Source organism: Columba livia, chromosome 2 (genome assembly GCF_036013475.1).
Source record: "Columba livia isolate bColLiv1 breed racing homer chromosome 2, bColLiv1.pat.W.v2, whole genome shotgun sequence".
Taxonomy (NCBI): domain Eukaryota; kingdom Metazoa; phylum Chordata; class Aves; order Columbiformes; family Columbidae; genus Columba; species Columba livia.
This window is the reverse complement of record NC_088603.1, coordinates 16171012-16197339: the sequence shown is the minus strand read 5'-3', so window position 1 is coordinate 16197339 and position 26328 is coordinate 16171012. Positions and strand designations below refer to the sequence as shown.

At 41.1% G+C, this 26328-nt stretch overlaps 1 long non-coding RNA gene across 1 annotated transcript in view; it reads left to right on the top strand.

Moving 5' to 3' along the window:
* LOC110359954 (uncharacterized) overlaps window positions 1-26328 on the top strand; it is a 34712-nt gene that overhangs the window by 6162 nt on the left and 2222 nt on the right. The window contains exons 4-10 of the long non-coding RNA XR_010469944.1: window positions 889-1010; window positions 1409-1550; window positions 1814-1878; window positions 19203-19333; window positions 19964-20110; window positions 20780-20889; window positions 23973-26328. The exon at window positions 23973-26328 is cut by the window's right edge and continues 2222 nt beyond it. This is a non-coding gene — a long non-coding RNA (uncharacterized LOC110359954). The remainder of the gene's footprint in view (window positions 1-888; window positions 1011-1408; window positions 1551-1813; window positions 1879-19202; window positions 19334-19963; window positions 20111-20779; window positions 20890-23972) is intronic.

Sequence of the window (26328 nt, the reverse complement as noted above, 5' to 3'; positions counted from 1 at the left end):
GGCCTCCCACTGATATTGTTCCAAAAAATTATACCTGGCTAGATCTTTTTGTTCAGTTCATGCATCAAAAAAATCAGTGTCTATGACTGTTAAAGGAAACAGTGTTTTTCACAGTCACTACACAATATCACAAAGTGATTGTAAAATCCATATTTGCTATTTAAGTGTCATTCTGTTTCAAATGTGACCATGCGCAGCTTTTACTCAGCAAATTTGAAACATGCTTTTATACTCCAAAAAAATAATGTCTGAAGTCTATTGGCAAAAATATATTTTATGAATCTGTGCTCTATAAGCTCTGCAGAAATAATGTTGAAGGAGAGGAATCCAAACCTTTTCCTAGTTCTTTTAACAACAGAATTATCTTGATTCTGACACTTATTGTTGGTGACAGCACATGAGATATGCGGAACAGAGCTGACTTTCAGAGTCCAGTTTGAACATGCTGGACTGAAAGCCTTTTTTCAAGTTGTATGCTGAAGAAATTTCTCTGGCAGTGGTAAACAAACCATTCACAGGGTGAGAGAGTGGGACAACTGTGCTTCAAAATCAACATTTTGTACTATGTTCCTGCTGATCTCACACAAAGTCACCATCCTGACTTCTAATCTTCCCATAAATGGATGTGTACCTTGCATGCAGAAAATTTAAAGAGTCTTCATGAGGTGGAGAGCTGCCCTAAGGGAAGGGTGCGGGGTGTGTGTGCATGTGTGCACATGTAGTTGTCACAGTGCAATTCATAGAGTTTTCTCCCTCTCTTTGGAGTCATATTTTCATCAAGCTCATTTACTGTGCTGTCCACAGGATACAGTAGAGAGGTTTCATCAGCTTTTCAAGATGTTAAGTAAAATTCTGTCTTGTTTGGGGTTTTTTTTGGATGCTTGTGAGATCTTACAACATGGAGCTCCTATGTGGGAAAGCAGCGGTTGTTAGTAGTTATTCAGAAGCTTTGGTGCTGAAGTGCTGATCTAGCACACTAAGGAGTGGCTGAGCAAAGGAAAGAAAATCAGGTAAGGGATGAGACAGGTACGAATCACTTTCTGGCAACATCTACAGAGCTTTTGTCATCATAAGTAAAGTTCCGTCACATCCAAATTTCATTCATGTAGGCTGTCAGTTTTCAGCTTTTATATAGCCCTACCCTGTCTATTCAGCCCTGTAGTGGTTTTCCCTGACTTATTTGTTGCTTTCCTGATGTCCAGCAGTCATCTCAAACAGTTCAAAAAAGAGTATAGCTACTAATATAATCTTTCTTGCCCCTTGCTTTAATTGTATTTAATTCTCTCTTCCTTAACTTCACAGCATGAAAGATCATCAGTTTTGTGTTCTGTGATTTGCGTGACTTTACCACTGTTTGTTTATCTGTCCTTGCCTCTGCTCATGGCTTTCCTGTCCTCTTTTCTGGTAGTGATGGCAGGATACAGATTTTCTCTCAGAGTTGTCACAATGCTTTCTACAGCATCACTCCAGATATCAAATCGTCTGGAAGAATCACTTCTGTCCTGATGTCTACTAAATTGTTGAATAATATGGGCAAAGACAAAAGAACGGTGAGAATAATTTCTGAAAACCCTTTTATTTCTGATACTGAGAGGCATAGATTCATCCTCGAAGCTATTAATCCTTTTGACGGTGGTACTTCTAAGTTCTTTTTCACTCAATGACCTTGTTGTTTTCCTATTATTTGGAGAACATTATAGAGCATTGCCAGAAATAAAGAGAAAAAATGGAATAGCGGAACTGAAAGTGCCATTGTGATTCACACACCTTGTAAATAACTGTATTCTGATTTGTCTGTATGTACCTCTTTCAGAAACCATAGTATCATCATTCCTGGAAAAGAATACTTCCTTCCTTGGTTACAGCTGTGAAGACAAGGTTTGTACTTAAATGGAAAAATAAGGAAATTCGCTTTGTTGGTATAGTCTCTATTGCTGGAATCCCCAAAGGCATTAGACTTGCCACCAACTAAAAGGGAAGAAAACATAATAAAGTTTTCTATAAGCTTTATGCCTTTTAAAATGGAAAACAGTGCCCCTTGCAGTAGCTTGAGCTTACATAGCATATTGTGAGCAAACTTAGAATTTTCTATATGCTCCTTGGTCTGGCCAAGCATTGAACAGGGAGCACACATGGGTGATAGATATCTTTGTTCCTCTGAATATGGTTCAATAATGTAGGGTTAAAGGTTTGGCTTGGAGAGTGTGTGAGGTTTAGGAGAGGAGAAGAGGTCTGGGGGCTGAGAGGAAGGCAGCTGAAGCACATGGTTCACTGGCCATTGAGACTTGGCAGATCAGCCTGTAGATCAAATCTACCGTCACTGTAGATTTGAAGCCTTGCGTGGCCTTTAATTCCTCTCATGTTGTCCACCAGACCTCTACTTGGTGGTGGCTCAGCAGGTTCATCTGCATGGACCTCGTGTGGCCACACTGAGATCACTAGGGCTATCCATGTCAGCTGTTGTTCACTTGAGGTATAGATATATATGCATACTCAAAATACAGAATGTAGCACAGATGAGCACTGCTTTTGTAGCCTGTTCAGAAGTGGAATTCTTACAGTGAGAACTTCATTTGCATGAGGACTATCATGGGTTTTTTTTCCTTCCAGTACTGATATCTTGTGTTGATATTAGCTCCCAAAGGGACGGAGGAGTGTCCTTGTACAAGCAAATTTAAAACATCTGGAAATAACTTAAATGAAACTTTGACAGGAAATACTTTCATCGTAATCAGTGAAATACTTTTAGATACCTTGTAAAATAGTTTTATAAGTAGACTTTAAAGGTCTTCAGAATATTTTCTAAAGTTAAGATGTATTTGAAATTAGTTGAGCTGATGTCAAACTTCTAGTCTGAGACATCAACAGTCCCTGTATGCTGTAGGCCCAGTTTACACTGTTCTTAGCACTGGTCAGAGTTAGCAGCCTTGTAACAGATATCTGTATGGGTATCAGGGTCCTTTTTCAAGGAACAAGAGGCCCTTCTATGTTTCTGTTATAAAATTCCATCTTTGTTTACCTGTTAATTCTAAGCCTTCTCAGCATAATCTTTCTTTTTACTTCCAAGTCAATAGTATTGGTGTTTTCCACTTTCAATAGTTTAATTCCCCTATTTTCAGAGATACCAACATCACTAACAATATGCTGAAGTAATTTTAGTGCAGAAAATTTACACTTCTATTGTTATGCACATTTATAATTATTGAAAAGTACATAATTTGTATTTGTTTACTTTGTAAATATAAGATCAATACTTTGTATATGATATTAAAATTATACATATATCTCTCACTATTAATAAAATTAAGTACTGATAATTGACTATCCAGAACACATATTATTCCCCAAACTCATTTAAAAATGAGAGAAGAAATCATATTTCTTTAATTCAGTCAAAGTTTCTGAAAATCTTCCCTCTCTAACATTATCAGCATCTTATGGTTCACAGTGGCATAGGTGAGTACCAGACCTGTATGCTTTGAAAAAATCAGGCATATATGTATTTTGCATTTAATCTACGATTTGCTATGTTAATTGTATCACTCTTTTATGCACTAGTTGACTATCTGGAGCAGCAGTCCTTTCTGTGTAAGGATTACAGATTACCCTGATTACAGACACATTGGTCCTGCTTCCATTGCTGGAAGGTACAATCTGGTCTACACGAAGCAGCACTGGTTGCTGTTATTTTAGACATAACATTAAACAGAATAATGTAAGGGTTAACACACAAGTTTGTGTTGTTTTAATAGAAAAAATGCATTAAATTCCTGTTACATTCCCCATGGCTAGATTTCCCTGGGAAAAGATAGACAACAATGGTACATTGTTCTAAAAAACTCAAAGTGTTTTAAGATGAAGGCCGATAAGTTTATGGATGGGGATCACAAAACAAGAACAACTCTGAAGTTAGAATTAAAGGTTGAGATAACAGTTCTTTTGTATCCAATTTGTTATTCGGGCTGGTACCCAAATGCCTGTTTGGGAGATTTTGTGTGTTTGCAATGTTTTGGTCTCCCATTACAGGACTTGGGTTGCTTAGTTGGGAGTTGGGTAGGGGATGGTGGGTTTAATGCTCAGTGAGATGCGCTGCTCTTGCTTCTGGTGTCAGAAGTTCTTGGAACATCTGGGAATCTTTTGGTCAATTTACTTCCAGTTCTTACTACTGTCATGGTGCTGGGAAATGATCACTCCTGGTTTCTGTAGCTTTTGTCCTTTTTCTCTGTGTCTCAGGTCCACAGACTGTCAGGAACCGTGTGCACCCTGAGGTGTGGGCTTCTTCGTGGAGTAATTGTATGGCTCTTTTAAGACTAAATATCTGTTGCAGTGGTTCTTGGATTGCCTGGGGCATCATTCAGTGACAAGTAGTCTTTTTCAGTCGTCTGCTGCTCTGTTCTAGACTGTGCTAAGCTCTGAATCCAGGGAATGAGCAGCAGTGCTTGTAAGCTTGGAAGTCTGGCCATTTGTACCTCTGAATTGCTTAGGACTCTTGTTTCTTGGCCAAATAAAAGATTCCTTTAACAGAATCCCAACTGAGCATCTTCTGGATGTTGAATGTGTAACAAGAGCTTGGTTTTGCTCCAAGTATGAAGTATATTTCTGTTTTCTGTTTGCATGTAGATGTGGGAAAGCGGCACAGCTCTTTCCCTGAGAGGCAGGCATTGCCTTTCTTTCCTGCACTGCACAGCTCACCATCACGACTTGGTCTTTAAATAAGACAAGTACCAGCATGCTGGTTGCATCACTTTAGAATTAACTAAAAAACCCAATGCAGTATAAATGTTTATTAAGATCACTGAAGGCTTTATGAGAGATACAAGACTGTAGAGGAAACCCTTTCAGAAAATCTCATATGTCTTAATTAAAGTACAGCAGAGTCCTCACACCAGTGTGTTCTGATGTATAAACTGTTTCACTTTAAGTAGCATTTCTGTTCTGAGAAAAAAAATATATGAACATGACAGATTTTTACTTAGCAAACCCATTTCTTTATAAGAACTTTAGCTGCACATACAAGTGACAAAGGTAATTTTGCTTTGTTTTTTTTTTTATTCCTGTTAGACATGGTAATGATGTTTTAGGTAATAAGCTGAATTCTGTTCCTTTCTATACATGGCCAACAGAATATACTGCATTGCCAGCAAATATATTTATGTAACTTAATGAGACCACTGGAAAAGGGGCAAAGCTTTGGTTTGATTCAGACAGGCTTCCCAAGAGATTACTAGTGTTCATGGCTCTGATCTCTCCTCAAGCTTAAACATTAAAATAAACAAAATCATATAAATAAGACTTTAAAGTTGGTGTCAGCTGGTTACCTGAGTATTGTTTTTTCCAGATAACTTTGCTCCCACAAAATAAAACCAGCCAAAATAGTCATCTTTTATCTGTGGGAACACTGTTCTTCTAATAACTTTTTTTTGAGAAATTCAAGAGTATCAAGAGTAAACAGATTGTCTAAAGGAACATCATATACCATAGTGTAGAGGAACCTTGGTATTCGTGTTCTGTAGTCTGGCTGCTGTCCAGGAGAGTCTCTTCAGCGTTTTGACTGGGGAAAGCTGACTTTGGTCTGACAGAGAGGTATTGTGTTATTTTTTTCTGACCTTGCCTGAGGCAGGAGGCTTCTTAGAATGTTAAAAAACAGAACAGTTAAAACCTAGAGCAGATCTCACCTAACCTATCATAAGCATCTAGAATCTAGTCCAGCATCTAGTCTAGTCTTCCTAGTCTCCTCTTATAGTCTATGGACAAATTTAAATACCCCCAAAAGTGATTCATGTCATTATAAGACGGGTCAGTTAAGTTGTCATTTGGAGAGGACTGTGTACCTTCTTTGGACTCTAAAAGAGCCCAAGTAAAGTAACTTTGCTTTGGCCAGCCAACTCCTAGGTGCCTAAAACTTAGGTAGGATGGGTACTGAGTTGGACTCCTAAGTAGGGCAATTTTATTCAGATGCTTAAATTTACTCATGGAGCTCTTAAATGTAAATTTGGATCTACCTTAAGGGGATTTCCAGAAAACTGCCTATAGCATCAATGCATCAGTCTCAGAACATCTTTTTTTAATTACATGATAGCCTCAGATGTGCTGCAAATACTTAGAACACTAGTTAGAACAGTTTTTCCAAAGTAGAGGCTGTATTTGGCACTCATTTGAAGTGAAGTGTTCAGATGACATAGAATCAGATTGTTTCTCTGTCTGTACTTTGCAAAGATCAAATAGAATGCATCAAAATGTTATTGATTCCAACTTCGTGCTGAAGAACTCTCCCTAAGAGCTGTCATTAACCCTCTGGAAGGGTCGATTAGACTCTGACAGGAGTTATGAACGTATAGAAGGTGCAGCTACCAAATCATGCTAGGGCACATAGTGCAAGGCATAGGACACCAGCATGGGTAGGATGGGATGATCTCCAGAGCTTGTGTCCAGGCTGAGCTGTTCTGTGATCCTGTGATAACTGCACTTCTGGCACGTACATACATCCCTCCCCACTTCCCCCTGCACCATGAATTCTCAATTGCTCTGTATGCCCTGTGATTACACTTTCTCTGTTAAAAACATCCCAAACTGAAACTGGCTTTTAAAATGTTTTAAAGCAACATTTAACCTTTATGCCAAAAGCACAAATTTCGCAAATGCCTGTGGTATGTTTGAAAGAAAAGTAAGGAACAACCACGTTGCAAATAGAATCCTTTACAGATTGACCAAACAGCCTGCCGGTGATGGACTGCCGTGCGCTTCTCCCACCAGGTGGGATCACAAACATCGTTATCGATGAATGCATGTCAAATTGAATGAAAGCAAACCCTAAGTACCGAATTGTGTAGTGAAGTTATCTACCCACAAAGGGTTAAAAAATTTGATCTTCTGATGTATTACATACATTTAATTGACACTTGGCAGTGATGGAAATCAGACATCCCACTGGCAGAGCAAAGCATAGGATTTAAAAAAAATAGATGTATTTTTTATGTGGGTATCAGAGGGATCATCTTTTTTTGGAAGAAGCAATAAAGACAATCACATGAAAAACAAACTGACATATGTTAGGGGATATTTTTGCTGTTTTCTTTTTGTCTCTAAATGCAAAGTTCATTTTCATAAGTTCCAGCTTATGAAACCTTATGAAATGGTCCTTGTTATAATTTAATGTATTTCAATAGTTTAGAATAGAAACATGAAACTCAGCATATCCAATCATGATTTCATTTAAATAGAAGAGCAGTGTCAAGGTTTTGAAAATTTCTGCAATCTTTTCAAGTTCATTTTTCCGAGAAATAGATGGTCTTCACTGTTGCAATTGAGCTATAAGTGAAAACAATGAATTCCACATCATTCAAGATGTAGGATTTGAACACAGGAAACCGTTTGGTATTCTAATACCAGACTCCTGAAGCAAGTGCTCACAGATTGATTCATCTATATGCAATAATCCTCATTCAAACAAGCTCTATGGTTTTTTGTCCATTTTTAACCCTACAGCAATGCTTATGATTTCCTAAAGAATTAGAGAAAGTTGATGAGTAAGACTATGGAAGTTTTATTTCCTGAAATCAAAATATGAAAGAATTATTTTGATTGAATTATTTTTTTCTTTTTTCTGCTTTGCTATGTTGTTCTTTGAGATGGGTCAAATTGATGACTGAAAGTATCATCTCTTAACATTAAATGCATATGATGACACACTACCAAAATTCAAACTCTCTGACTGCATTACACTTGCTTATATTTTCAAATACTGTTAATAGAGCTTCAGGGCTGTCACAGAAATAATCAATCAGATAACAGATGATTTGCCTTTCAACTGTGCAAATGAAAGAATGAATGTCTGCCATAAATGTTTTGATGTTTCTGAGGTTGCCACAATAAGATATCCTTTTCAACAGGATGCTAATTATTTTGTAAGAGGAAAAAAAAAATATCATTGATGAAATTTGAAGCATTTGCCCTAGCAAGCTACATAATTTAAAATCACAAACATGAGGTCTGTACAACTGACTGTATTATTTAGTTTTCACAATATGCTGATTGCCTGCTGTCTGACAATCTGCCATGAGCAATTCTGCATAAACTACTGCAAGTCTGTGCAGGAAACTTTTTCATTCATTTTGAAAAGTACAAACTGTTTTCTGAGTGTGAAGTTATCATTGTCATCTATCATCTTGCAGTTCAGGCTGGGAATGTAACCAGGTAAAATTGTGGAAAGAATATGTAGACTCAGCCAAACTCATAATCATTCTGTTTGCTCTGCACCCATTGTATTTTGCACCAACAGACACCAAGAATTGGCTTTTTACAGCTAGCATTTAACTTGGGTTGCATGTTAAAAAACCCTTTCAATATCAAAATGTTAATTAATAGGGGAATTCTAGCTGCAGATCAGTCTGAGCTATTTTGCAGATGCATTTTAATCTTACCTTGTATGCCTGTATAAAGTTTGCAAAGCAGTATAGGGTCCTTCAGTGTTGAGGCTGCTTGGGTATTCACCGAATCTCTGTTAAAAAAAGCATTCCTGCTGCCCACACAAGGCCAGAACTGCTATTTGTATTGGCATTAATGAGCCTCTCCAGCACTTTTCTCCCTTGCGTGCCATTTCCCTGCCTGGGTTACAAGTGCAAAGACAAAGTCCCAGTGGTGCTGCTGGCAAAAAAATCAAACACAGAACCCTGATCTCTAGTACAAGACACAGACCATCTTATTTTAATCCATTTATTGAGTTCTTATACTTCTACAAATGGAGTTTTTTCTTTGTTTTTCCATTTCTTGGTGATTTTCTGCTCAGTGAGATAATATCCAGCCCTGTAAGCTTTTCAGAAACAGTTGCAAACAGTTCTGCTTTTATTGATCTGGAAATAAAAGCCATTAGGCATAGAGTTCATTGGCGGTTTTTTACATTTTGTTTTATTTTTTCTTTTCTGGCTTTTAATTTGGAGAGTAAAACATCTGTATTACCTAAACAAGCAATGAAGTGAAAAATCCCACCCTGTCTATATGTATGTGGAGGGTATAACAGGTCAACTACATGTGAAATATGCATGTGAAGTATTTCAATTTTTTTATCAGAGGAGAGGTGTTGAATAGGAACCAGTTTTTGTTTTTACATTTTAAAGCCAAGATTAGGCTCCTCGTTCAGTAACTGGAACAAAAAATAGTCAGAGGTTTGAACAGTTTCCTTTCATGCTCAAACAGTACCAAAAAAACCTTCTGAATTTCTAAACTGCCCAGATGCTTTGCAACAGGAACCATAACCTTGTGCTTCCAGCAGCTCAGTTCAGCTCTCAGCAGCAGCACATCACTGCCAGGCATCTGCCTGGTGTTCTGCAAAGAGCAATAAGCCGGTTCCCAGCCCAGATGTGTCCTTAGTGCCCAAACTAGCATTTTTGTGACACACACAAGCAATCTGGGCAGCACGGAGTGATGGATAAACCAAAGAGTGATGTGACTGTCTTATCCCACCACTGGCCTTTTCAAGGTAGGATTGAGATTCCTTAGTGGTGGGAGAAAACTCGTGCTGCTGCTACCTTCAGTCATGCAGTGGCAGCTGTAACTGCAGGGGGTGCAGGGGGCACACACAGACTATTATGAAATTTCCCCTAAGTCTTAGTTTGGGCATAGTGGGGCTGCAAAGAATGTAATTTAACTGTGTGTCTCAGAGCCCCTGAAACATTGTCCCCTGAAACAATGTCCTGACCACAGATCATGGTAAAGTACATCAGCAACTTGTACGGGATTTTTCAGATGAAAACCAGAATGAAACACTAGACGTTATATATATATATATATATATATATATGTATGTATATATATGTATTTTTTTTTTCTTTCCTGTCCTGTCTTCATCCAAATTACATCCAGGGATTTTGCTAGCACAGAAAAAAGCAGCAGAGTTACTGTCTTGCTCTCTGAAAAGGACTCAACATTGCTGTTCTAAACTAGACCAAAGTAATTTGTGGAACTAGTCAAAGCCAGAACTAATTTTTAATGTGAGAAGAAAACAATTATTCCTTCCTTGGTGATAGGATTATTTCTCCATCATAATGCTGAAATGGTTTTCAAGGAAAATGCGTGTACAGGTAGACTATGAAATCTGTATAGATATTTGACTTTGCTGGTAGCAGAGCCCCAAGAATAAAAAAAGGAGTAAAAATATCCTGAGCAGCCTGTGTGGTAATTATAAACACACAGAGCAGGCTTCTCATGGCTATCAGTCCTCCTCTTGCCAAATGACCCATCTGGTCACTGTGAGTGTCCTCTCATGTGATGTCTGTATGAAGTGTTGAGGTGTTTTCTGAATATTGACAAGGGTCTCTTTGTGTGCTGAGCCGAGCAGCGTATACTCCCAGTCAGTCAGCTGATAGGGGTAACCAAGAGAAATTATTTTGACGTTTTTCCTGGGTTGGAAGTTAGAGGAAAGGTTGTTGTTAGAATTTTATAAATAAATGGGGGGAAGGGAGGGAGGTGCTGTTGTTTTTGTTTGTTTGGTGTTCATTTTTTGTTTGTTTTGTTTTTCCTGTTCAATATAAAAAATGAAAGGAAAGGAAAATAAGTCATAAAACCAGTAAGTGACATTTGAAGTTCAGCAGATATATTCTAAGCCCCGAAAATTTCCTGAAGTGTGGCTTGGTTCGTGAAAAGAAAGATAATTCTTCCAACAGCATCATGTGCTTCTCCTCTTTCCAAAAACAGAAACTTCATTTGCCTTCTCCAGTGAAGCCAATCAAATTTTTCTCTAGGAGCGCATGGGGACTATGAATTTAAAAGGACCAGTGAGGCCAAACAGTGTTTTGATATCCCTCACCTCTCATTGATGTGAAGAAATGACTCACGCTGCCCAAAAGAAAAGGGTATAAGGACTCTCACTGATCTGTACAAGTGTCTTTTCAGAGTCCAAAAGATCTTTATTAATGGAGTCCGGGCACTGCAATAATCCTGCACCCCCCAGCCAGGGAGAGAGCTCAGTGGGCCGGGTGTGGCTGGGGCACATGCCGGGCCCTCCCGCTGGGCCCGCTGCTGCCCTAAGGCTATTCAGCAAACAGCCAAAGTTAGCTGGGGACAGATGCTGCCCCTGCCCGCAGCGGCTCCTGTCCCCACCCGCTGAAAGGAATCCTGCGCCTGGCACCGGCTGCAGCAGCACGGGGTCGCTCCCCTCGGCCCGCTCCTCAGCCCACTGCAGTGCCAGCCGGAGCAGAAGTCAGATTTTGGAAACTAAGCAGCATAAATTCAGCATTTTGTCTCCACCCTCCAGCAAATAGGTCTTTCTAAGGCATTTTTTTTTTAATTTTTAGTTTTGTCTTAGAGTCTGGTTATCAGAACGTTTCATCTGTTCATCAGGAACTCTTTTTGACCTCAATTAATGCTTTGAGGAGCTAAGCTAGTAAGTGTTTGAGGCATTACCATCACAGGAATATATATATTAGAAACATGTGCTTTGCTAAAAGGGTCTTGGAACAGTCTCAGCATGCCTCTGTGTCCCCTTGGATCATTACCACCATTCTTTCTATGCTGGCGTTCCAGAGCTGCTGATTCACAGCCTGCATCTGGTTCTGTGGTGTTCTTGCCAACTCAAAGCCTGATGCATTATTTGGACACTTAACTTGCTCAAGTCATCCTGCCTCTATCACTGATTTGTTTGTTGTAACATCCTGTGTGTTAGAAACACATTTCTGCAGGGCCTTTCCTCACTCTATTTGATGAGGCTATTTGATTTATCAGCAATGAAGTGTTTTCTTTCCTTCTTTCTCTCTTTGGGCTCAGTTTTGCAGTTGAGGCCAAGCAGACGGTTGCTGATGCACTCATGGAGTCCTGCTGGCTTCAGAAAGGCAAGGGGTAGGTGAGGACATCTGCTTGGGAAGAGTGACCAGGCCCAGATTGGGATCCAGCTCTGTCAGCTGTCACTGGGGAGAGCAAAAACCGAGCTTTCCAGACATGTTACAGTAGACAGCCAGTTGGGATTTTTGAAACTTAACAGTAAAGTGTTTGTAGACTGACATATACCCCAATTGGTTTATGTTGAATTGTATCTGTCTTAATTCATTTATAATTGTTAATGAGTTTGAATTCTTCAGTCATGTAAAACAACTTGGGCATCAAAGGCAACATATGAGATCAGAAAGCAGCTGAGATTTCTGCCTAATTTCTAGGCTATGAAGAGGCTGGGAGTGTAGAACAGTGACTACGATTCACTACATGCATGTTGGGAAGGATGCCTTTCTTCAAATTCTTGCACTAAACCATAAGAAAAACTAAATGATCTGCCATCCTGTGAAGTTCATCTCCTCTCCATCAAAAGTGGCCAAGATCCCATCCTGTTGAAATCAATGAAATTTTGCAAGTAATTTCTGTGAGTCTAGGATTACTTCCAATAATCATATATCCTGTGCCTTAACCAAGGGTGTTTTTTCCTCTCCAGCAACTACAGTGAGAGTTCCCCGTTGCAAAAGCTGCTTAGGGCAGGAATGGCTTTTGTAGGCTGAAGTTTCCTTCACTGTAATGTTTAACATAGGTAGCAGCTGTGCAGCCCTCTTCATCAATGCACTTCACAACCCTTATTTCCAGCTTTGCTAGGCAGAAATAATTTCCAAGAGTGGGATGTGAATTTCATGTCCATCAGCTTTCGATCTTTTTTGTTGAAACTTAGTGATACTGCCAATGAGGTCGTGTGTTCAGGTGATGAGGGCAGTGTGCACTGAGAACAAGGATGGACAACCTCCTAAGCCATTTCACAAGAAACTGCTTGTACGGTGCTTTCTGTGAGTGCTGGCTGTTCTCCAAAAGCTAAAAGCAGCTGAATTTCAAGAGACTTATCTGTAAACTGACACAGAAACCCACTGTTACTGATTTATAACAGCAGTCATATTATATTTTGAATGAATGGTGATGGGCTTGACATTGGCTGTAATGGTGGCTGTCCATAGCATGAATAAGCAGAAAAGTCCAGGACCAACAGGCTCCTGGCTTCCCACAATGTGAATGTTATCAGCTGCCCCCAGCTTGTTGCAAGCCTGCAACATTATTTTACATTTCTCCAAGTCATGATTCTTGGAGTCTGGCAGTTATGTGGGAATTGTCACCTTCAGGGATTTCCTTGCGGAGTGCACACTTGGCTGGCCCAGAGCCAAAGGGCACAGTCTGTGAGGTTTTTGTTTGTTTTCAGCCTGTCATGATTTTTTTGATTGCTTGAGTTCAGCCTAAGAACTAAACCAATAGAAGTGTATGGTAAGATGTATTCTTCAAATGCAAGTGGGTTATTGCAAGCAAAATCAGTTAATGCAAAAGGAAGAAGCTTTAAAGACCTCTGGTCCAGTTCTTGTATACTTTGCATCTCTATGCTGTCCTGTCTCCTTTCTCTGCTTTTCTCTCCCCTGAACATGTGCCCTCAGCAGCTTGAAACCACTTAGTGTCTCACATCAGAACAGCAGAGCAGTCACTGTGACAGGACGAACCTCCCTCCTGAGACCCGTGCACCAAAGCTGGATTTCCAGTGGGGTCAGAAACCTGTTCTGCACTGCGGACTGGAGCTGAGTACCTGAGCACAGCCCTTCCTGACCTGTTGGAGGGAGGGAGTGCTGAGCTCAGAGTTTCTTCTTTCTTCTCGACACCGTCCCAGAGCAGAATGCAACAGGAAACATTATGATTTCCATTGCAGGCATCTCTTTGTGAAATTAATCCTGAAGGTTTTCAGTCTAAATTATTTAAAGCAATAGGGACATTAAGGCCAAAAATAATGTCTCTGTCAGCAGATGGAGCTGAGCTGAGGTCACAATGATCCCATTTGCTGTATCCTGAATAAAAGCCTTCATGCTGAAAAAAAAAAACAAACCAAAACAACAAACCTAACAAGATACTTCACCAATGCTGAAAACAACCTAGTTTAGTGCTGACTGTTGCTAGTAAGACAGCTGTGCTTTCTGAACAAATACTAAGTTACCGAGTCCAGTGCTGCTACCCCATGCAATAGCTCCTCCATTTGAAGTGTCCTGATGTCCCTTGTGTCTGACAACCCATAAAGGCTGCTCAACATCCCTGATGATGAGCAGTCCTTTTCTTTCCATGAAGCAAGAGCTGCTATCAAATGGTGGAGCTCCCTTGCTCACCAGTGTAAAGTCAATCTTCTGGCAGAAAGTCATAGTTCTGGTCTAAATATTTTTTTCTTACAATCTTTGTACTTTGCTGAGTAGAATTCCCTTTCCTGTACTTTCACTGAAGTTTTCTTGAGCCTGAGAGCTGGCCAAGCAGCCACGTTCACAGTGAATTGAAAGAAATTTCTACCAGGAAATGGAGTGGGAAGGACAAAGAGCAGCAAAATGAATCCAAAATGACCAGCAAAGAGAAGCATCAGGGCCAAACTAAGAGAGATGAGGCTTCTGAGTGCCAAACATGTCACCACTAGAAATCTTCTAAGTTATTGTATCGGTATGTTGAAAATATATGAGGAAAATGTAAATAAACAGAGCTAAATACGAAGTCACTGTAGGAATATATAGTAAGGACCATATGAGAAAGGCCACTAAGTCCAATGGCATGGATGTGATTCACTCCCAGGCTCTGTGCCAACTCAAGGCCTAATCTCTGCCAAATTATTTTGGGCCTGGTCTCTGTGGTTGCTGATAAATCTGTCGTTTTCCATCCTACTGTATCAGGGTGTTTAGCCCCAGCAGACATAGGAAACTGAACAAACAGTTTATTTCAAGGAATGGGCGTAATGTTCCTGACAAGATGGAAAGTTACCAGCTGGGTTCTCTTCTGCACCTAATCCAAGTCAAATATGTCTATTAGACAAGCCTAACTGAAAGGTAAATTTTCCTAGTATCCACAAAGCTTTGTAGCAATTGAGAAAGAGGCCATATATTGTGTCATATTTTATATTGAAATGGTCTATTTCTAATGAGGCACGAAGCCTTGTCAGGTTTCCATTCACTAAGGAGTACAATTTTAGTGTAGTTTTTATAGCAATAACCTAATCATGGAAGGTCTGTTGCTCATCTGATCTGTCAGGGCTGGATGTATTATAGGAAGTAGAGATTATGGAATGTCTGCCTGAAACTTCCAGGTTACACGTAGAAGTCTTGTTAGAAAAGGCAGGATCTGAAAACATTCAGCACCTCCAACCAAAGTGTTGTTGCTGCTGAGACACGACTCTGTGGACAAAGTGTGTGACACAGACACCCATGTTCCTCCAGGATGGGCTTCAAGGGATCAGCAGCAGCAGCAGTGCCAGGCGCCCAGGTGTTAGAAAGATTTCTCTCTTTCTCGTTACAAATAAGCGTGGAATGTCATACGCAAAGTGGGTCCTAATCCAAATTAGATTATTTTGTTTTCTGGTACTTCAATATCAGGTAGAGTTTTTATGCATGTTATTTCCCTTCCTGCTTAATTTTGTTACTTGCTTCTTTCTGTGGGTCTCTGCTGAGACCACAGCTACTTCTCTGTGGAGAATTCCATATAATTCTCCTGTTGCTCTGATTTAGAAGGAAGAAAATAAGACATTTTATCCCTGATAGATCATGTTTGTCATCACTTGATTTATTCTGTGGGAAGTTTTTTTGAGACCATCAGCAAAGAGGTAATTACATAACTGGATTCATTGTATCATTGAACCCATCTTTTTGGTGCCTTCTGTAAAACACATTTTTTTTCCTATACCTGCTTGATGCAAAGGTGCGGGATCACTTTAGCACCACTAAATGTGAGGTGGGAAATGAAAATGCAGATTCCCATTGAAAGGGAACTGCTATATCCTGTGTTGGCTCTGTTAAAAACCTCATCTTCAATGCAGAGCATTGAAGCACCTTTTATGAGTTTTTTCAGGACTGAGATTTTATCACTTACCCAACCTCATATGTCCTCTTACAGGGGTCCAAATTAATTGCAGTTGTGGTGGTTGTTTTCATGATAATGATGATCCATGTCTGTCAGGACCTGGCTTGAGACCAACTGTGCACTTTTATGCTCCTGAACAACTAAAAGATGTCCATGATGTGTCGTTACCAGGAGAAATGTTGGTCTGAACGGCTGAAGTGGCAGGGAGCTGAACAGACAACCTGTATCATGAAATAGCTGGGTAAGGTTAAAATACAACAGGTTAATATCAAGCTGCAGTATCACATCTGGTACAACTGACCTAGATGTGTTTAAATGGCCCAAGTGAAGGGTGAAATTTCCAACCAGGAACAATTTAGTCTCCTATATATCATCAGAATGAGAAAGAAAATGCATTTGAGGCCATGAATATTTACACATTTGATTACACATGCAAATTAGATGCTTAAACAAATAAAGGCCTGATTTGCTTTGCTAGATAATCACATACAAATCACATGTAAACTGGATCTAGATTTTGAAAATGTAGCTCTAATTTGACACAGTTACTATTTTATGAATATCTAACCTGATCGAGTACTCTGCCTCTGAGGGATGTTCCCTAAATCTTACAGCCACATTGTATTCGATGAACGTTTATGTGGGAAAATAATCAAAGGAAGAAAGATGGACCAGAAGGGTTACAGAGCTCCTAATCTACTGGTTTCAGAATAGATCATGTAAATGTCTAAAGGAACTTGAAGATTCATCAGAAACTCGTGCAGAGTACACAGTAAATTCAGTAGAAGTCATATAGCAATAGATGTTGATGCTTTGGTTTTGGTTTTTTTTTGTTGTTCTTTTTGTATACCAACTGTTCCTGTTCTTTAGCATGTTCCCTTGGGGAGGATTTTCACAAAAGTAAAGTGCATCTCTTGTTATTTTCTCTAGTAAGGCTTATTTTCTATGAGGTTGTTTTGAACAATCGTAGTAGGCTAAATTAACTTTTATCTAGAGGCAACTATTTTATTCCTTATTGTTGACCATTTTGCTTACAGTTCCTCTCTGTTACCAATTCACAGTTCAGGGCAGTAACATACAGACAGAAATGGGTATCAGGCAAACTCTTGGGCTCTGAAATCCAGTGTACTTCTATGCTTTACCCACTACAGTACTAAAATGCTAAAGGTATTCAGCTGCACCACAGAGGTGTGTTGAAAGGCTTTTGCTAAATATGGATTAAAAGGTGAATTACCTCTGCTACGTGTACCTGCAGATTAGGGTAATTCCTCATGGCGTGCAGGTGAAATCCATTAAACCCATAGAGAGAGTCCCAGGTGCTGCTGCGGAGACACAACTTCCCTGCTTGTCACAGGAATCCTCGGTGCAACAGGGGTGACTTGCTCCCCTTTCTGCATAAATCCCCGTGGGGAGGCTGGCTGTTTCACCAGGGAGAAAGACAGGATGGAGTATAAACTGTGGAGGATGGAAGCCAGCTGTTAGGGTAGAACCAGGTACAGATGAAATGATGGAGACAGGACAGTTTAACAGTTGGAAATCTGTCATTTCTGCTCATCTTTTCTGACTGCTCTGCGTATGTGGGCTGTACTCCTTAGCAGTTTTGAGAGAATAATAAAAATGACTCTCTAGAGAATGGCTGGAAATAAGATAAAAAATAATGAGAATCCACGAAACAAGGCAATACAGGGTAGCAATGACAGGTACCTCTGCGGCTGAAAAAGTGAATCCTAATGGAAATATCACCCTCTATGTCATTCTGCCATTAGATGTACCAAAGAACTGCCATTAAAGTCAATGCCTGTTATTTACTGCTGGGGATTAGTCTGACCTCAAGATATTCATTTTGTTATTTTGCCAGTAGTTAAATTACACACTGTGCTACCTGAGCAGCAGTTCCCCACACCGCACTTCAGGCACTTTTCTGTTCAAGGCTTTGCCTTGAACAGTGTGAATCAGCTTGTGGCCAGAAGCTTGTATGCTGTTCTGTTTGTGTCATTAGCCTGTTTGCTACACAGCTGGGAAAGCAAGGGATTGGTAATGGAGGCATCAGAATTCTCTGAATAAAACATAAGAATTTTTACCAAAAGGAATTTGCACCAAGGATGGGGTTTTTATGGCTAGTACTTGTGGGTTTGATAGGTAAAAGATATAATTCCTGATTTTACGTGAGGAAATAAATATAAGGTGTATGTGGTTTGTCATCTGACGTTGCCAAAACCTTTAAAGATTACAAGAGTTGACTTGGAATGGTGACCAAACTCTCTAAAAGAGTTGAGCAATGGTCCCACTAGTTACAGTGAGTAACTAAAGATGTAGTTATCCTGACTGCGCTTTGCATTTTGTTAAAATATCTCTTAAATCCTGCAGACACAAAATTATTGCTTTTGATTTCTTGTATGTTATAAGCAGGGAATTTATTTGCTGGCACTAACAGACTTGGGTCTTTGAATGTTTACTAGCTAGCTGTGAGCTATATGTAAACACTTCTATACCACTAACACCTCCTACTTCCAGAGACATCACTAAATACTGGAATACCAAATTAGCAATTATAAAGCTGCTAATCACTACAGTGGTATTCACAAAGGCTTTCTTTAGCTCAGCAAGGTTAATCTCCCTGTGCTGCCTCTACAGTCAGGAGGAAATTTCTATAACATGATTCAGAGCAAAAACCTAAAATTTAAGTGCTCTAAATGATTCTGTAGAGTAGCTCTGGCTATAGGGTGTCTCAAGAGCTTCCCTATGCTGCAGGTATCCTTGCATTATACATCATTTTTTTTCTATTTAAGAAAATAAATTCTAATAAATCTAATAAATAGTAGCCATGAAAAGGACAAAAATGAACAAAAGGAGAAAGCTGCTGATCTCATACTTTCCTGCAGAGAAAATAAGGAAAGGGTGGAGAGTCGCCCAGACACTTTCTGATTATTCTGTGAGATAGGATGGGAACAATGGGGTGGCTGGGGTGAGCCCCAGCAGAGCACTTTTATTTTGGCACTTCAACAAATGTTGGCAGCATTTTCTTTTTTAATGTCAGTATTACGTGCACAACTTCAAGGTAAGCTCTCCAAGTCACTCAAGTTAATTGATACATCAGGGACGTGGAACTGGAACATTATGTCCTTGATGCTACTTAAAAATATTGCAGAACTATATGTTGCCTTTGGAGGAGGGACTAGAAAAATCCAAATGCCTATGCAAGTGCTGGCCAGAAGTCGGGGGATTCACTGCAGCCATTTCCTTTAATGCGTGTCTCAAATTGTTTGAAAAACTGTGAGATTATGTCTTCTGCTCTAGTTTTGATGATTAAATACTGTCCTTTTGCTCACAAGTTGCTTCTACTTTCATCTTATCTGGAACTGTCCTTTTGCTGCCTGTAGGTACATGTTGATACAAAAGAAGTGATTTTGCTCTGAACTTCGGGCTGTCTGCCGCAGTGTTGCCTCAGGGCTTCAAAACTGAGGGGTTTGAATCTGGAGCAAGAGCTTGTTAACTGCAGAGACAGACTCTGGTGAGTGGAGCAAAGAAACGTCCCTTCCCCATAGCTGTTGCTTGTGGGGTGTATCATCCACAGGTATACTCAGGCTGTAGATGAACATCCGTGTGAGCTGCAGATATCACAGACTCTCAGGCCACTGTTGGCCCTCCCCTCGCACTGTCGGCACACTCAGAGCCTGTGCTTCTCGGGGCCACACAGGCTGGAGTGACACCTGAGCGCCCACTGCCCCGGCAGCACCCGTGGGGCTCGGTGAGGGGAGGTGGGAGTTGTGGATGTTCAGACAGGCACTGCAGAAGAGATGGAAATGTGTAAGTAAGCACAGTATCAGGAGAAATGTTTTACCAGCCTGGCCCCAGCTGCCACTCCGGAACAGCACAGGTGTCCTACAGATTGTGTCACACCTGTCAGCCTGGTGTGGATTATCTTGGGAATACTTGAGAGTGTCAAATGGGACAAGAGAGGCTGTTCAGTCAAGCAAACCAAGCCCTGTGGCTCAAAGCACGACGATTACTAACTGATAACAACTTATTTTCATCCTGTAAGATATGGTCTGTCAAAACCATATGGTGTAAAAGCAGATGTTGATTGTGTTTTGGTGGAAAGTACCCTGACAGAGAGCGGAATTCTCCTCTGAGACTCCAGGTCCTACAAGAATCCAGAGAGGCTCACCAGAGGTCCTAAGAGCCTGACACTGCCCCTAGAAGTGACAGCGCTACTCTGAATGGCCTGCTCTGCATCACTCCAGTTCAGCTAATCCAACAAGGGCAATATGTATCCTGCTACAGTCAGGTAGGGAAGACTTGTAAGACTTGTCCTAACTGTATTTTTATAGTCACGCTCTTCCTGTGCACAACAGTCATTGGGTGTAACTGTAAATAAGGAATGCTTTCATCTCACAGTTCAAAACGATGAGCTGTCTCCGTTGCTTTTGCAGTGGTTGTGCACTGAGACGCAGAGGGATGACAGCTGCCCAGGCCAGCCAAGGGTTTGGTGCTCCTGGGAGTGTGGCTGTGGTTGAAGTATTTTCTATCTCACTGCTATGCTACTTTTATAGTATAATTAACTCTTGCAAATCAAAACTGACTTAATTGCAGTGTACCCACTCAGGGGAATAATAAGATCCTTAGTGTGTGAAACCTGGAGCACTTTCTAAGCTTCAGCACCAGTTTCCAGGTTTTAACATCAGTCGTTTTTCTCACGTGAGCAATACCACTGCATTCATTTCACCGAAAGAGGAAACGTAGCAGAGGTGAGGAACTAACCCAGCACTGTAAAGGGAAATGGTGCGATGCCTTCAACTGAAGCTCAGAAGATCCTGGCTCCCATTCACAGCTCTCATTTACTTCAGTCAGTCCACTTCTTTATTTTATGCAACCCGTATGTTCTGCATAGATAAGTCACAATATTAAAAAGTGGAGACAGGGTGACAGTTGCGTTGCCTGTTTTGTTTGTTTATAGACAACATAACTGGATGTAGCAGCCTCCCTGGCTCAGAGGGAAGGACATGGGCTGCGAGGACACATTCAGAAGAACCCCTGGGAGCCAGTCTGTGTGCACAGTCTTCAAAGGTAACCACAGTTCCTTGGTCTCTGTAAACAGAGATATTCCAACATGATGAGATGAGATTTATTTGATTGGATTTGATTTGAAGGATGAACTCTGGAGTTACCAGGGAGCTATAACCTGGCAAGGTTTGTCCCTCCTTAGAAGATACATCTTGTCTCCATGATATGCAGGGAGCCCCCATGAATCTCTGGCCCTTCCACAGATGGGCTCTTGCTTCTGAAAGCTCCTCCTGGCTCCAGTTTAGTGAATTCAAATGCAGTAAAATCCTTTCCCCAGGGACATGGGTTTGTTCCTTTGGCAAAGAGCTGCCCCTGTCCCTCTGCAGGACTCTGCTCCCGCCGACCTTGGACCGGGACCACCTCTCTCCCCCAGCATTAAGCAAAATGTCATTTCAAACATGGGCAATCCTTAAGCTGTAAAGAACTTTCTGAAATGAGACAAAATTTGGATTTATATCAGCAAATGTATATTTATATTCTGTGCTGGCCTCAAAACGTATTTAACTTTTAACCAGGTTTGTTAGGAGAGTGTTTGTAGCCAAAATCAACCTTACAAACACAACAGGAACCCATAAAAGATCTTAAGACTTCAAATTTCTGAGTAAATATGTGCTAAAAAAGCTAATTTTGATAGTGTTGTTTTCAAAGTAATTAATTTTTAACCTTAATATTTACTCAGTGTAATGCAGTTTATTTTTCAGATGTATAAATTAATTTTCACAGAAATTGTTCATATGTGGCATGCAAAATCTACATATGATGTCAACATAGGCAACACCCTGGTACAATTTCCTTCTGCTTTTCTATAATAGCTTACATATAATTTTTGTGGCATAAAATAATTCCATACTACATTAGCTATATAAGGAATGTTTACAGAAAATGAAACCACCGTTTTGATTGCCAAAGCTCAGCACAAGGTGTATGTGGGATAATTGTAGTTAGATAATATTAACTTGTCCACAAAGTGCACTGGATTCACCAACAATTGCTGTTCAAGCCTTAGCTAATAGCAGCATGTGACTGGAATTGTGATTTTTGGAAGGTAATCAGCAGCTGGGCTGGAACCTATTCAGAATGAAATCCTCGTCTCTGTTACACGAGTTACAGTGCTGGGAGTCAGTACCGCTGCTGATTTCACAAAAATAAGACATTAAAGAAACTGAATAGGAAATGATGGCCTGCTCTGAGTTCTGCCGTCAGATCCTGAAGCCAGGAAAGATTACAGAATAACCGAGGTTGGAAGGGATCTCTGGAGGCCATACGGTCCAACCTCTAGAGCAGGTTGCCTAGGACCACATAGATCTCCAAGCATGGAGACTCCACAATGTCCCTGGGCAACCTGTGCCAGTGCTCGGTCACCCTCACGGTGAAAACGTGTTTCCTGATGTTCAGAGGGAACCTCCCATGTTTTGGTTTGTGCTCATGTCCCCTGGTCCTGTTGTTGGGCACTAGGAATCTGCTGCGCTGTGTGTGCTGCCGGACTGTCCTTGAATCTTCTTTAACTTAATCCATGCACAGACCACCGGACTTCTGGTAATTCTAAGCATAAATGATCACACCAGGTAAATCATACGTTTTTCTGGTAGCCTGAAGGGCCTTCTGTTGTCCTGCCACTGCTCTCCTTGTAGGTACTTGGAGATGGTGCTCAGGTGTCCGCAGCACATTGAATGAAACGGGCTGAGCTCTGTGGCTCTTTCACCATCAGGTGTTTCAGTGTTTTGGATACTCTCACAGCTCTTCTCTGAATCCTCAGGGTGCAGCCCTGTTCCCACTGAATGGAGCTAAACCAGTGCCAGGTGCTGTCGCAGAGCCCTGAGGGCCACCTGTGAGAGAAGCACATTAGAACTTTTACTCACATGAGTAAACTCAGAGAAAACCAGTACAGATCTTCATTACAACACACGTCCCAGGCCAGGCCAGCCATTTTGCACTCATTTATTTCAGCTGGCCAAGCTTCACAGCTGTATATGGGCTGCTCCTGATGACAAGCAAAACAGAAGAGCAGGATCTCTTTAGCAAATAACATGCCTTGATCAGAAAAGCAACAGGTAGGAGGGAAAACACAAAGTTCTCTGTTTACTTGGTGATGTCTCAGCGCAAGGTCGGGTAGGAGGAGGCAGGAGGCCTGGCCTGGCCAGAGCGGCTGCTCTGAGGGACACCAGCACGCAGGCTTAGACATAGAGCCATGAGAGGTGCAAGTTTAGGAAGATTTCAGGCCAAATCTGTACTGGGGACAGTTTCTGTGGGCTGGCTCATGATTCCAACTCAGCCAAGACACCAACAGCCTCCGAGAAGCAGTGAACAGGCTTCTAACAATGCGTGCTCTTGCTTGCTTTGGTTATAACTCTGTTCCATTCTTCAAGCATACAATTCTAAGCAGCTGTGGCTTTCTCTTAAACCTCGATTAAAGCTGACCATGAGTAATCCAGCACACGCTGGCATTTCACTGCTGAGGGGAACAAATGGATTATTCAAGGGCACACTGGGAAATTTTGGAGAACTTCAGTACTGAGCATGCTGTGGGCTTTTCAGGAACCTGAGGGCGGGCTGCCCACTGGCCTGGCAGGCAAACCGGGCAGAGGAGCAGCTCCCTGAGCAGGGTTAGTCTGTGTCTCTCTGGCAAGCAGTAAGAAAACAGAAACGTCACCAAAGACTTGAGTTTCTTTTGTATTATTTGTACTTACTGTCATCTGCTGCCCCTCCACCATCTCTCTGATGTAAAGGTGACCCACTGTCTCAAGGACGGTGATGGTTTCCTGGGCAGGTACCCGCCAGCAGAAAGTACTTGTGGGAACAGTGGTTGAGCATCAAGTTAGTGACAGGCAACTGCTAGAAGGGACATCAAATTCTTGGTACGTTATTTTCTGTACAATGGTACCTGACCTGTGAAGAATCTGTAAACTCTGAATTTTGCTCTGTATTAGCTAAAGGCTTTTAATCTAATTATTTGCTTACTGTGAGCCGCTGTACGTAAAATCTGCTTTTTTAGTTTTGGGTCTGGCACTTCCAAAAGGATTTATGGGGTTTTAATAGTTTAATACAATTTTGCATTAATATGGGTTTGCTTTTTTTTTTTTTCCAAGTGTCTTTACAACAAACACACTACATAGGAAATGAAAGCTTGTTAAAACCCGAGTATCTCAAGAATAAAAACCTTATTGGGACATGCCTGGAAGTACAGATCACCCAGCAGCAAGACAAGTCCACAGCAGCTCTGTGGCAGAGCGTGAGCGATGGGTGACGTTTGCCCCTATTCACTGCTCTGGCTGCCTCGCTACAGTTCCTGCTTCATAAAATAATCTTTCAAGAATGGAAGCTATCATAAGCAACATCGACTAAACAAGTGTTGCTGACAGCTGCAGATTGATTTACACTGGCAATGCACTGAAAACTACATGTGAAAGGACGGGATGTCTACAGACTTCAGCGAAAAGGATTTTATCTGTATCAGTGCCACTGGTTTATAATCCCTGGAGACCTGAGATAGTGTTGATGAGAGAGGATTGCTGTACACGCCTCTCACCAAACCTGTCTTTTACTGAATCCAAGAGACGCTGGTGATGGCACTGAGAACTCTGCTGGACAAAACCAGCCAATCACGCTGCAGCCCAGAGCTCTTTTACAGCTGCAAAAGGGTGCAGCAAAATCAGATAAGGATTTAAATGAACACCTAACGCACTAAGCATCATCTCTGGCTGAATGGTACAGAAATACTTTATTCACATTTCTTGTCCAGTACTGTGATCCGGGAGGCTGGTCAGCACTGAATACATAAGGGCTGTGCTGCTTAAACACTTAACTAGACACCAAGAAAATGGAAATCACAGCAGAACCTAGAGAAAAATAATGTCTTCTTACAGCTGTGAAGTCATTGCATCCTATTAGTGGAAAATCAGTAAACAGCACACAAGCTCTGCAGCATGAGCAGTACTACTGAGCTACTGACAGCACAGGCACAAGCACAGCAGGGCAATTACATCCCACACATACCTATATAGTCACATCTCCAAAGAGGTAAACAGCATTATCATGCCAAGATAATAAGGAAACATGTTACTGTTTGCACTTATGCTAGCTTGAGGACATGCCTTTTAAAAAATGGGTATGATCAGCCTCCAGCAAGATTGGAGACTGCTCGCCTGTCCCCATGAGCAGGAAGTCAGAGGAGCAGCAGTGTATGACCGGGATGGGATGGATGACTTACGTATGCTAACACTTGAAAATGCTTATACTATGGAACAGAAAAGATTTACAAAACTAGTTTTAAACCAGTAAAGTAGCACTCAGCTGCATCAAAGCCTCACTGTCATGATTTTTAGCTTCTTCCCAAATTGACCATTATGGCCACTTCCTAAATGGCAGTTCTGGCCAATGCCCAGATTCAGGTTAACACACTATTTATAAACTGGAACGGAAATTGCTCCCTACATCCCTGCCCATGGCGATAATTCCAGGGCTGACAGAGCAGCTCTCTACACTGGGAAAGTACATACCTCTTTCCTTCTGTGTCTTCAGGGTGTTATTCCTTCGGCAGATGTGTTAAAATGGGACAAGACATGATAAAAGTTTTAAAAATAATTTAGGATGTGGGTGGTTTTGCTGTTGCACGTTTTAAGCAGATGACACACATCTCACTAACCCCAAATGTGAAAAAACAGTTAATGCTAGAATGTAACCTTTCACTAATCTCTACTTCAAAAATATAGCTCCAGTTACACCGAAGAGTTGCATCCAGATTTCTAGCACTGCTCCAAAAATCTCAGCCAGCAATTACGTTGTGTTGTTTCAGACTGCCACCTGATGGTGAGGAACAAGCTTGTTAGCTAAGGTACCCTGATCGCTCCTCTCTTGACAGCTGCTGCCCACTCGGTAACGGAGTCCCAATTACCCAACGCACCATCAGATACGCAGGTTTCTCAAGAACCAAACCTTTCCTTCCCCCTCCCGGTGATCTCCAGAACAACTCTCGTTCCAGCTCCACCTCGCTAGCGGGCCAACATGTCGAGCTGCTCCGCATTTGCACCCCTGCTGCACTTCTGGCAGAGGGAATATTTTTTATTTATTTTTTAATTATATCTTTTACAGAATTGGACTGCATGAGCTGGATCGGGGCTAACAGACATAGCTTACTAATTGCCCTGGACATTTTTATCCTAGAGCCTCATTCCTGCAGATCACTGAAGCTTACTGCTTGCTTTATCTACCACAGCTCATAGAGCAATTTAAACAGAACAAGAACTGCAGGTTTCCATTTCTTCCCTCTTCTGACATAGATGAACACAGTCAGCGCTCCTTCACTCAGTACTGGCTTTCTCCTATTACTGGTGAAGATGCTGTTTCTTGTAGATTACTTCCCTAATAGAAAGATTTTTAATTCTCTCTTCCCCATGGGGAATATTTCTATTTACTTCTTGGGAACCTTTGGAGAAAAACCAAAAC